This window comes from Lissotriton vulgaris, chromosome 2_1 (genome assembly GCF_964263255.1).
Source record: "Lissotriton vulgaris chromosome 2_1, aLisVul1.2, whole genome shotgun sequence".
NCBI classification, from domain to species: Eukaryota; Metazoa; Chordata; class Amphibia; order Caudata; family Salamandridae; genus Lissotriton; species Lissotriton vulgaris.
Window position 1 is genome coordinate 374,037,869 of NC_141687.1, and position 12,408 is coordinate 374,050,276.

Genomic DNA, 12,408 nt, shown 5'->3' on the forward strand with positions numbered 1-12,408 from the left:
ATATGAATATAAATATAATTGCCAATATAAAGAGAGTCAGACAGCTGAACCGGTAGACATAGCAAACGTGTGTTCATCACCATAGGCCTCAGGGAAGCTGATAGCCTACGAACATTTTATTTTATTTATTTAGCAGACACCAATAGATCTAGTTATATTGTAAACATAGTGCTGCATCTGATGTTAATGATGGAATCACGTACCCACAGCTACTTTATAAATGAGTATACATATCTTCAGAATTATTTAGCCCTTTAGGCCATCTACTATCAAACTGTAAAATCATAGTAGTCTCCAGCTGTGAGGAGATGTTCCTGTTGCCTCCTCGGCGTAATTTGGGGATGGCACCCACCACATAGTAAGAAAGGCAATTCAAGTCATTGTTGTGTTTGATCTTGAAGTGCCGTGCCACTGGGTAGGCGGGATCGCTGTGTAAAATAGCCCTCAGGTGTTGGCGTATCCTGACGTGCACCTGTAATTTAGTACTGCCTATATAGTTAAGGCCACAGGTGCACGTCAGGACATACACAGCGAAATCAGTCTTACAGTTGTAGTTGCCGGAAATGGGAAACATGTGACTACTAAAAGCAGTTTGATAGTGACTTTTATTAGTCTCAAACTTGCAGGCCCTGCAAGAAGAGCATTTGTGAAAACCACTGGCTTTCAACCACGTGGTTTTTTGTCTAGTTTCAGGACAACTGACATCAAGTACCGACCCCATATTTCTAGCCCTACTGAAGTTGACCAATGGTCTATCAGGAAGCAGGGCACCTAATACCGGGTCAGTGAGAAGAATGGGCCAGTTTTTAGTAACAATGTTTCTGATTTTGTTTTCCTCATTACTAAAGGACGTGATCAATTGAGGACAATCATTGCCCTCAGAGATGGATTCTATACTGTCTGTGGTAGCCGGATTAGACTCATTAGACACAAGCAAACTATCCCTCAAGCGTATTTCTGCCTTCGAATCGAGAGTGCCTGTTTTAGAATGGTGTCAGAATAGCCACGTGCTTTCATTCTGGCATTCAGTTGAGCAAGACAACGATCATTTTCTGTGGAAGTACTGCATATGCGTTTTAAACGTAGTATTTCACCCAGCGGGATGCTAGCGATGGTATGCTGGGGTGCAAACTAGTAGCATGTAGAGTGGTATTTCCCGCTGTGGGCTTCCTGAAAAGGGTGGTCTCCATTCTAGTATCCTTAATAAACACTTTCATGTCCAAGAACTCAATTTCATGTTGGCTTATCTTCGACGTAAAGTGTAAATTAAGGGAATTGTCATTGATTTCCTGAACAAAAAGACTTGCTTCATGTGCATCGCCTTGCCACAGGATGAAAATATCATCTATATAGCGTAGGTATAGCGTAGGTACTTCACTATCTTTTCATTGACCCAGGGACGATGAAAAGTGATATCATCATTGATGTCATTTGAGATGTCATCAGTGATGTCACTGACCATGTCATGAATGATGTAATATGTGACATCATCAGCAGTGGATTGCGGGTGCGCGAAATATAGTTAGTACATCTAACTATATAGGAGCAATTTCAATGGCTTTGTATGAGTGAAATGTCCAGCTAACTATAACACCCCTAAACCTTATAGTTTTTTGAGTGAATTTCAAAGGTTTTTTAAAAGCTAATTCCTAACTATATAAGGCCTGAAACCTATGGTTTTTTCAGTGAATTTGCAAGATTTTTTAAATGCTAATTCCTAACTATATAAGGCCTGAAACCTATGGTTTTTTAATTGAATTTGCAAACCCACGGTACATGAAAAATGTCGGGCTTCTGCTGGCAACGATAGTGGGTGCTGACTGGGGAGCTGGTAGGGGTAACTGAGGGCCTTGGGGCAACCCCTCAGGGGCCCCAAAGTGTGCATAAACTATGGGTGTCTCGGATGGAACTGGGACACCCACAGAACAAAAATGCACAAACCAAAAAAGGAATAGAAAATGAGTAGCCTAGAACTAGTCATTTATTATTAACTGCTCCAGGCAAAGAGTGTCCCATAATGCCCTGCAATGGCTTTTAAATATATTTCTTGGTCCTGTTGGCACGTTTTTTAACGTGTGGAGAGCTGAAGGGAGCACAGCAGCCCAAGAGCAACATAAAACAAATCACAGTACGTCTCCGAGCTGAGGTTGTGTGCTCTTCACTGGAGTACCAGGATCGATTGTGGGTGGGTCTATGGTGGCCATAGACCCACCCACAATCAATCCCAGTGGCCAGAATTTTTTTTAAACTCAAACTTGGTTATATTGGTTTTATAAAATGCTTTATTTAAAATAATTTTAATAATAAATATTATTAAACATTGCAATGTGTGTATTTATCAAATAATTGATGACTTTTTGACAAAGTCAATAGGTCTACTTTGTGTATGTTGGGATGTATGACGTTACAACGCATACATTTACAACACATTTTTTACACTGCAACATCCTTTACAACGCATTCCATTACAACGCACACCTTTACAACGCATCTTTAAAAACTACCTTTACAACGCATTTGTTCTGACCGACTTTTTCGGCCCTCCTTTGAGGGAGAATGATTGAATGTGACTCCAGCCTATTACCCTCCTAGTGCAGGGATTAGAACTATAAACAGGGCCTATTCATAAGGCACAGTAGTGCATTTTCGTACCCTTTTCCTTAGATCAGGGCTTATAAACTTAAGCTAGGGGATAGATTCATTAGTATTAGTGTTAATCCGTCCTATTGCAAGAGTGTTAGTATACCTTCTATGGAGTTATGCTTATTTCGGGCCTTGTAGGCCTCAAACGGGAGAGACTCCATCTTGCTTTCTGCCCCGGCAGCTTGAGATGCTTCTAGGCCAAGTGTAATGTTTTAGTTTTGAAGTGTTGTTCGCTTGGAGAGAACCGGCTCAGGCTGGCCCTTATAGAAAGACTGTATTTTTCTCCACTCCGAAGACACAACATCAGGCCGGCCGGCTGGGAACGTGTCCTTGGTACGGGGAGGTACAAGAATTTGGTGGGCGGCAGGTTACTGGCCGTAACTTTCCATGAAAGGACAAGCTTCCATATTAGCGAAAGTGTTAGGCAGTGAGTCAGTCAGTCTGTAGGCGGCAGCTAGCCGTTAGCATCAATGTCAATAATCATTTCCAGGCAGACAGTCGCCATCTTGAAGTCCGAGAAAGATCATGAAGCTGATACTCTCTAAGAAAGATTGAAGGAGAAGGAGAAGTAGTGCAGAGCGATCAGAGACAGAGAGAGACAGCAGCTAATAAAGAGGAAGGTTCCAGTGACTTGGAGGGAAGCAGAGGAGACAGAGCATAGCGGTGCAGACGTGTACTCGTGACTGCTGAGGTGTGATTCCGAAACGAGCCAAGGCACAGACGAGAAGGGAACCTACATGACTGTTGAACCCCGACTTCGTGTCCACAAGGTGATGTCTGACCAGTACTTATAGTGTGCACATTCTAACCTTTCACTTTCCTTTGCAGAATATATGTTATAGTATAGTGCTGTGTTTATAATTATTGTAATAAAATACCCCAGTTCTTGAACCAACATGTGCCTTGTATTCTTGTATTCTTGTTCAACCTGGTCTTCTAGTCAGACATCGTTTTCATGAACGGATGTAAATCCCGGTCAGGTAAGAGGTGACTGAATAATGAGGGAGAGAGGGACCATTTGATGCTGAGAGCAGAAGGTACATGATTCAATTTGGCAAGCTGTGCTAATTCATGTTATTGTAGTATCACCCCGAGTAGCCAATGAGAGATTCCTTCCAAAGGTATTCATAGGAGAGTGATCGTCGTTGGTAAGCGGCGTTAATGAGAAGACCAGGTGGGAGACTGGTGCTTAGATCCGCCGGATTGCGGATCGGGTTGTAAGTAAGCGAGCACTGGGAGGGAAACCAGTGTGTAGGTCCACCGGATTGTGGACCGGATAAAAAGAGAGCAGTGGGGCTGCAGCGCAGTGTGTATGGCACGCCGGATTGCGTGTCGAGTGAGCACTGAAGAGATCAGTGTGTCATGGTACATAATCAGAACTGCCCCAGGGTAGATTAGTCTGGGCCTAAGTGGCCGTGAGACTAGTTGGTATGAATGGGATATTGTAGAAAACCTAATCTTGTGTATTGCTATTTTCCCCATCCTTAGGTACGAGATGTACATACATATACATATACCTATTGTAAATACGTTCTAAGGAGGGAGGTGATTACGTTCCGACTGGGTTGGAGGGGCTCTCAGGAGCTGATCCCATCTGGTTCGAGAATCCGGTCGTTACATCTGGCGTCACGAACTGTTTACGAAGCCTGTGTGCGCTGTATTGTTTTCATCTTGTTGGCTTGCGCTCGGCTCGTACGTATTTTCTTTGTTGATAATTGTGTATATATTTTTTGTGTGTCAAAATGTTTTCGCGTAAATCGAAATCTACTTTCAAATTGCCTGTTGAAATTCCCGGCTGGGAATCAACGCCTTACGAGGCCTTGGCCCGTGAGTGGGCCGATTCTACTGGTTTGAGTGAGAATTGGACTTCTTGTTTAGAGCAGGCGGAGTCAGCTGATGTGGTTTCGTGCTTGCAAAAGGCTCCAGTAGTGAAGGGTGATGAGCTTCCTATCTTGGGATGAAGAGGTTGGATTGTGCTGACTGCATACAGAATGCTTCATGAGAAATTTGTAAAATTGCAGAAGCGATTTGTGGATATGGAAGAAAAGTTTGTTGAGGTGCAGAATGCGCATACTCTTTTACGATGTCAAAATAATTTGCTTGCTGACAAACTTGAGACGTATCAGACTATAGCCGAAAGGGCTGCTGTTCGAATTGCGAAATACAAATATAGAAACCGTCGTGGTCGTGTTTCTAAACGGAAAGTGCGTCTGGTCGTGGCGAAAGCCGGACTGGATTGGAACCCCGACGAGTGGGAGGTAATATCTGGGATTCAAATGATTCTGGCTTCTCGGCTGAGGAGAGTGACAAGCGCGAGTCTTCTCGCTCTGGACGTGATTGTAAATCTGCTTCTTGTGACAAAGACAATGGTTTTAGCGACCGTGGTCGCTCTTCCCGTTCTGGTGACGTACCTAATCTTGATTCTTCCTCTAAATCTATGGACCGGGCTTCTTCGGATGCTCGTCCGGAGGTTTCTGCGCATCCGGTTTTTCGACGTAAATTACAACAGGCTCCTGGTAATCCGAATGGTGTTCGTTTGGATAGTATTGAAGATTTTACTCAACAGGAAGTTAGTGACATTTTGCAACGATTTCGACAACGGCCTGGTGAGGCTTTGCTTACGTGGATGGTGCGCCTTTATGAATTAGGTGCTGCAGGTATCATGCTTGATGCTGGTGATTGTTTACGTTTTTGCTCTTTGAGTTCCGATTCTACTGTACAAGACCATTTTCGAAATTATAATGGTGCTGGCCAAATTAGTCTACTCCAGCTCGCGACTGATGGCTGTAACCATAAATACCCTACTGAGTCTGATTGGCTTGTCAATGACAAGCCTTGGTATACTTTGTGCGATGCGTCGCAGCGTTTGAAAGAGGAGGTGATGAAAACTGAGATTTTTCTCAGTACTGCTGACAGGTTGTTGGATGGCTTATTAACATCTTCTGTGCGGAATCGCATTATCCGTTCTTCCCCTGTTGCTTACAAGCAGGTTATGATGACTTTGTTGATTAATCAAACTGGCAATCCTTTGTCCATGGTGCTTGAATCTGTCCGTCAGCTTGGTGAGTTGGGTGACTGGTTTAAACTTGAGAGACAATCTCGACCGGAGGGTTGTACTGCTGGAGATTATAAATTCTCTAGACGTGATATGTTTCTTGCACTGTTGGCTGATGGTATGAAAAAGGAAGACATTGACGGTGAGCCTAATAATCGCTTATGGGACATGTTTCGTAAGCGTGGTTTGGATCGAAAGGAGGGTGCCCGTCGTGTGCGAAAGAATGATTGTGATCGTGGTTATTCTGATGATAGTGGTGACGAGAGGCGTCGTGTGGATTCTGATCGTCGTGGTGAACGGCGCTATGAGCGTGATGATTCCCCTCGTCGTGAAAATGTGAGGGGGAGAGAGGGGGAAAAAGAAAGGGGGAGAGATGATCGTGTTTACAACAGATATAGAGATGAAAGGGATCAGTCCCCTGAGTTGAGGAGAAGGGAGGATCATCACAGGCTTTCTGATCGTAATTCACAGTACTATGAAAATGACAAAAATCCATTTCGTAATGGAGATGGATATGAACAGGATATTTTGATACCCAAGAAACCTGATAGCATTTACCCTGATTTGTCTTGGTTGACAGAACGCAGTAAAAATGACTAGGAAATAGGTCAAGCTCCAGTACGCAGGTGGGCTCACAAAGACAATAGACCCTATGTAGATATTGAAATTTTTTGGAAACATCGTAATATCCAAAGGGCCCGAGCATTGGTAGATACAGGAGCGGAGGCCACTTTAATTCATGGTAAATCAAAGAAATTCAAAGGCCAATTTTTCACAATTACTGGTTTAGGTGGAAAGGAGACTCCCGCAGTGCAAACTACACTTGAAATGAGAATAGGTAGAATTCCCCGAAGAGAATATTCTGTGTTAGTTGTACCACTCTTGGAGTATATAATTGGAATTGATATTTTAAAAGGAATGACTTTGCATTTGGATGACGGTTGTCATCAATTTGGAACTAAACACTACATATCGTCCAGACCCGTACGGGTTGGCAGTTTACGAATGCCCCCCATAAAAATTCCCCAAGCTACAAAAGTGGTTTCTCAGAAACAATATCGTATTCCAGGTGGCCATGAAGAGATCAGTGTCACAATTCAGGATTTGGTTGATGCAGGAGTTATAACTCCGGTTACTTCTGCTTGGAATAATCCCGTTTGGCCAGTGCGCAAGAGTGATAATTCTTGGCGCATGACCGTTGATTATCGAGAACTGAACAAACACACACCCCCTTTGACTGTTGCAGTACCAGACATTGTTACTTTAATTGAAAGAATCCAAAAGCTTCCAGGTACATGGTATGCGTCTATTGATATTGCTAATGCTTTCTTTTCAATTCCGAATGCCCCAGAGTGTCAGGAACAATTCAGTTTTACCTGGAATGGGCATCAAATGACGTTTAGAAGTCTTCCTCAAGGTTATGTACATAGTCCTACGATCTGTCACCGGCTGGTGGCGGAGCATTTGTCCGAAGTAACTGTACACCCGCAAATTCAAGTGTGCCATTATATTGATGACATTTTAATTCAAGGTGAAACACAAGATCAAGTTCAGACTCAATTAGATCAAACCCTTGACTGCTTACGTGAAAAAGGTTGGGAAATTAATCCTGATAAGTTACAAGGTCCATCCCAAAATGTTACGTTTTTAGGCATCAATTGGCATGAAGGTCACAGAGAGGTGATCCCGCAGGTTAAACAAAAAATTCTAGATTTTGCAGTTCCGAGGAATAGAAAAGAAGCTCAGAGCTTCATTGGCTTGTTTGGTTTTTGGCGTCAACATATTCCCCATTTGAGTCAGATATTGGCTCTTTTATATCGAGTAACTTGCAAAAAGCATGCGTTTGAATGGGGTGAACCACAACAGAATGCATTTAATTTGGCAAAAGAAGCGATTCAGTACGCCTTGGATCCGTGGCCTGTGGGCGAGGGTGATGTGGATTTGAATGTGTCCGTACAAGGTCTGTATGCAAATTGGAGTCTGTGGCAAAAGCAAGGCAGACAAAAAGTGCTGTTAGGTTTTTGGACTAAAATGTTACCTGAGGCTGGTGAGCGTTATACACCTTTTGAGAAACAGTTACTTGCGTGTTATTGGGCTCTGGTGGATACCGAGCAATTGACTTTAGGTCATGATGTGATTTTGAGACCTGAAATTCCTATCATGCAGTGGGTTTTGAGTTCGCCGAAAACTCATCGAATTGGACATGCTCTAGAGGCGAGTGTGATTAAATGGAAATGGTACATTCAGGACAGGGCACGTGTGGGTCCGAAGGGTGTGGCAGCATTACATGAGCAAGTGGCGCAGGCGCCATCGAATGAGACTGGGAGTGATTGCTCCGTACCTGTAGTACAGGAATCTCCTGTCAAGTGGGGTAAGCCATTTGATGATTTGTCCGCGGAGGACAGAAAACATGTGTAGTTTACGGATGGTTCAGCGAGGTTCATTGGAGATAAACGGCATTGGAAGGCAGTGTCCTATAATCCTATCACACAGAAATTGCTGAGTACAACTGGTGAAGGAAAGAGTAGCCAATATGCTGAATTATACGCAGTTTACCAAGTTTTGAAACAAGAACTACCTGGCACATGCCATATTTTCACTGATTCCTGGTCCACAGCTAATGGACTGGCGGTATGGTTACCAACTTGGCATTCTCATAATTGGGAGTTGCATTCAAAAGAATTGTGGGGAAAAGAATTATGGCAAGAAATTTGGGAAATGCTCCCACAGAGTACTGTGACAATCTTTCATGTGGATGCTCATACCCCGATAGACTCCCTTGACAAATTCTTTCATAATATTGCAGATGAGAAATCTAAAATTGCTGAGGCAGTGGTGGACATGCAAGATTCTGATTTGGCGTGATTGGCGAAATGGGCCCACCAGAAAGCAGGACATTTTGGAGAGAGAGCCACTAGCAGGTGGGCTGCCGATCGAGGAATTTATATTCCTTTAAATTACATTAAAGATGCCATTCTGCATTGTCCCATCTGTCAACATTCCAGACAACGAAAAGTACCACAAATTGTTAAAGGTCATTTACATCGAGGAAAATTGCCCGCTCAAATTTGGCAGATTGATTATATTGGCCCGCTCCCTATGAGCAAAAATTGTCAATATGCTTGTACAATTGTCGACACTTACAGTGGCCTTTTGGTGGCCTTTCCCTGCAAACAAGCTACCCAAATAAATACCATTAAAACATTGGAATTAATCATATTATACTATGGTGTTCCATTTCAAATTCAATCTGATAATGCATCCCACTTTCGTGGAAGATTGGTACAGGAATTTTGTGCGGAAAACAATATAGAATGGGTGTTTCATATTCCTTATTATCCACAGGCATCAGGCCTGATTGAAAGGATGAATGGTTTGCTTAAAGAACAATTGCGAAAGTTAACTGACGACCGGTATAAAAACTGGCGGGATTATTTATTTCAAGCATTGTTAATTCTGAATAATCGTCCCTTGTTACATGCTGAATCTCCTTTGATGCGTTTGTTTCCCCCAAATGTTGATGCGAAACCCAACACCATTGGCAATACTGTAATGTACTGGGAAATTTCCCCCGGAGCTTTGGCTCCATGCAGAGCAACCCCAGGTTCCGCAGGCTTGGACCTGCATGCCATGAATGACACTGTACTTAAAAGTAAAGACCGAATCATTGTCGAGACTGGCGTTGGTGTCTGTATACCAGCTGGAAGTTTTGGTCTGATCGCCCCTAGATCGGCCCTTGCCTTAAAAGGTGTTCAAGTACGTGGAGGAGTGATTGACAGTGATTATCAGGGAGAGATTAAGGTCCTCCTGCTGAATAGTAGTGAGGTTGATTTATCGATTCAAAAGACTGACCGAGTTGCTCAATTGCTAATCATGCCTGTTTTCAGTGGTGAGATTCAGAAAGGCACTGCCGCAACATTGTTAACTGTACGAGGCCAAAAAGGCTTCGGTTCTACTGACAACCCTGGAGCGAGAATATGGGTGCAATCGCCTAAACATCCCCCTGAACAAGCTGAAATTATTGCAACCGGTCATGACAACACCATTTTGGTGATGAGACCAGGGAAAGATAGCTGGGAAGCTGTCCCGGCTGACAAATGTTATTTACGAGAATGAATAATGCCTGTATTTGATTTTCTTGCAGATAATTCTCTGGACTGCTGCTGCAGGATGTGCCGGCGTTGGACTCCTTTTGGTCTGCTACGTCGGGAGAGGAGAGAACCCACAGACTTTGGTTGATTTGAGAACCCGAGTACCGCGTTCCTTCGCTGCGTGGGATTCATCATCAAACTTTTGGACCACCCTAGCCAAACGAGTTACTAATTCTCCGCATTTTTGCCTGACACCTATGCGTTCCGTAACTGACATTTTAGCGACCTGTTTGGTTGCTGTCCCTGCCTCTCTGGAGACTTTAAAGTATATTTTTAATATATCAAATGCCCGACCCAATGTTATTCTGGGCGATTTCGCGGCCCATGAATTTTGTCCCTTATGTACTATTTGTGCTTTTTCTTGACTTGTGATCCTAAGGCAATTACTGAATGTGTAAAGTTAAAATTGAGAGCCGCCACTTCTTTTTCAACTCATGAACGCTTGCTGTGCTTACGAAGACTCCCAAAATCATGTGTTTCTGTTAAAAATAACATGACCTGTAAAAAGTATAGTAGTTGCTCCTAGCCATTACCGTACAATGTTGTTACCTTCTGGTTGGCTCTTCTCCTGCGGCAATTCCTCCTGGCCCTATATTCCTGCAAATATTTCCGGAGGCCCGTGTGCCATCACTAGACTGAGTTTGTTAATGTTTTCCTCACATCCCAATACCTATTCCCGTATAGTCCGCGATTCTATGATGTTACATGAGGACTGTGATTCTTCCTTACATCTCTATTCCAAATCTGAATACCTTAGTTTAGCTATTTCAATCATTGGTGTCCCAGCGTTGGCTGTTTACAACGCGAAATCCATCGGAAAAATGGCCTGTTGGATGGTAAAATCGATTAACCAAACCTCTACTATTTTATCTGACATGTTATTAGATGCCCAGGGTGAACGTAGAGCGATTCTGCAGAACCGCGCAGCTATCGACTACCTCCTGTTAAAGCATGGACACGACTGTTCTGACTTTGAGGGTCTTTGCTGCTTCAATTTGTCCGACCACACCAAATCGATCCAGGCCCATATTGACAAACTCCACGACTTGACTGCAGAGGTTAGAAAACATATTGATCAGGGCTGGTTTGACTGGCTCTTCAATTGGTTACCTGACTTACATTCCCTACGACAGATATTAGGGGGTATTATGATTTCTATTTGTATTTTAGTAGCTATTTGCTGCTTTATTCAGTGCATTCCTTCTCTACTCCAATATTGTAGATTTGGCAAGAGGAATAGATCAGTTAGTTTTGTTTCCTATTATTCTTCCACAGATGTTAGTTCCATATAGAGAATGGTTAATAGACTGGAGTCAAGGGTGAAGTGTTCTGACCGACTTTTTCGGCCCTCCTTTGAGGGAGAATGATTGAAGGTGACTCCAGCCTATTACCCTCCTAGTGCAGGGATTAGAACTATAAACAGGGCCTATTCATAAGGCACAGTAGTGCATTTCCGTACCCTTTTCCCTAGATCAGGGCTTATAAACTTAAGCTAGGGGATAGATTCATTAGTATTAGTGTTAATCCGTCCTTTTGCAAGAGTGTTAGTATACCTTCTATGTAGTTATGCTTATTTCAGGCCTTGTAGGCCTCAAACGGGAGAGACTCCATATTGCTTTCTGCCCCGGCAGCTTGAGATGCTTCTAGGCCAAGTGTAATGTTTTAGTTTCGAAGTGTTGTTCGCTTGGAGAGAACCGGCTCAGGCTGGCCCTTATAGAAAGACTGTATTTTTCTCCACTCCGAAGACACAACATCAGGCCGGCCGGCTGGGAACGTGTCCTTGGTACGGGGAGGTACAAGAATTTGGTGGGCGGCAGGTTACTGGCCGTAACTTTCCATGAAAGGACAAGCTTCCATATTAGCGAAAGTGTTAGGCAGTGAGTCAGTCAGTCTGTAGGCGGCAGCTAGCCGTTAGCATCAATGCCAATAATCATTTCCAGGCAGACAGTCGCCATCTTGAAGTCCGAGAAAGATCATGAAGCTGATACTCTCTAAGAAAGATTGAAGGAGAAGGAGAAGTAGCGCAGAGCGATCAGAGACAGAGAGAGACAGCAGCTAATAAAGAGGAAGGTTCCAGTGACTTGGAGGGAAGCAGAGGAGACAGAGCATAGCGGTGCAGACGTGTACTCGTGACTGCTGAGGTGTGATTCCGAGACGAGCCAAGGCACAGACGAGAAGGGAACCTAGATGACTGTTGAACCCCGACTTCGTGTCCACAAGGTGATGTCTGACCAGTACTTATAGTGTGCACATTCTAACCTTTCACTTTCCTTTGCAGAATATATGTTATAGTATAGTGCTGTGTTTATAATTATTGTAATAAAATACCCCAGTTCTTAGTGAACCAACATGTGCCTTGTATTCTTGTTCAATCAGGGTAACCTGGTCTTCTAGTCAGACATCGTTTTCATGAACGGATGTAAATCCTGGTCAGGTAAGAGGTGACTGAATAATGAGGGAGAGAGGGACCATTTGATGCTGAGAGCAGAAGGTACATGATTCAATTTGGCAAGCTGTGCTAATTCATGTTATTGTAGTATCATCCCAAGTAGCCAATGA

The 12,408-nt window shown here is 43.4% G+C and overlaps 1 long non-coding RNA gene across 1 annotated transcript in view; it reads left to right on the forward strand.

Annotated features, from left to right (window-relative positions):
* The window catches only part of LOC147730385 (uncharacterized), a 52,628-nt gene extending 40,438 nt beyond the window's left edge, over positions 1-12,190 (forward strand). The window contains exon 3 of the long non-coding RNA XR_015308576.1: positions 9,843-12,190. This is a non-coding gene — a long non-coding RNA (uncharacterized LOC147730385). The remainder of the gene's footprint in view (positions 1-9,842) is intronic.
* The last annotated feature ends 218 nt before the right edge of the window (positions 12,191-12,408 follow it).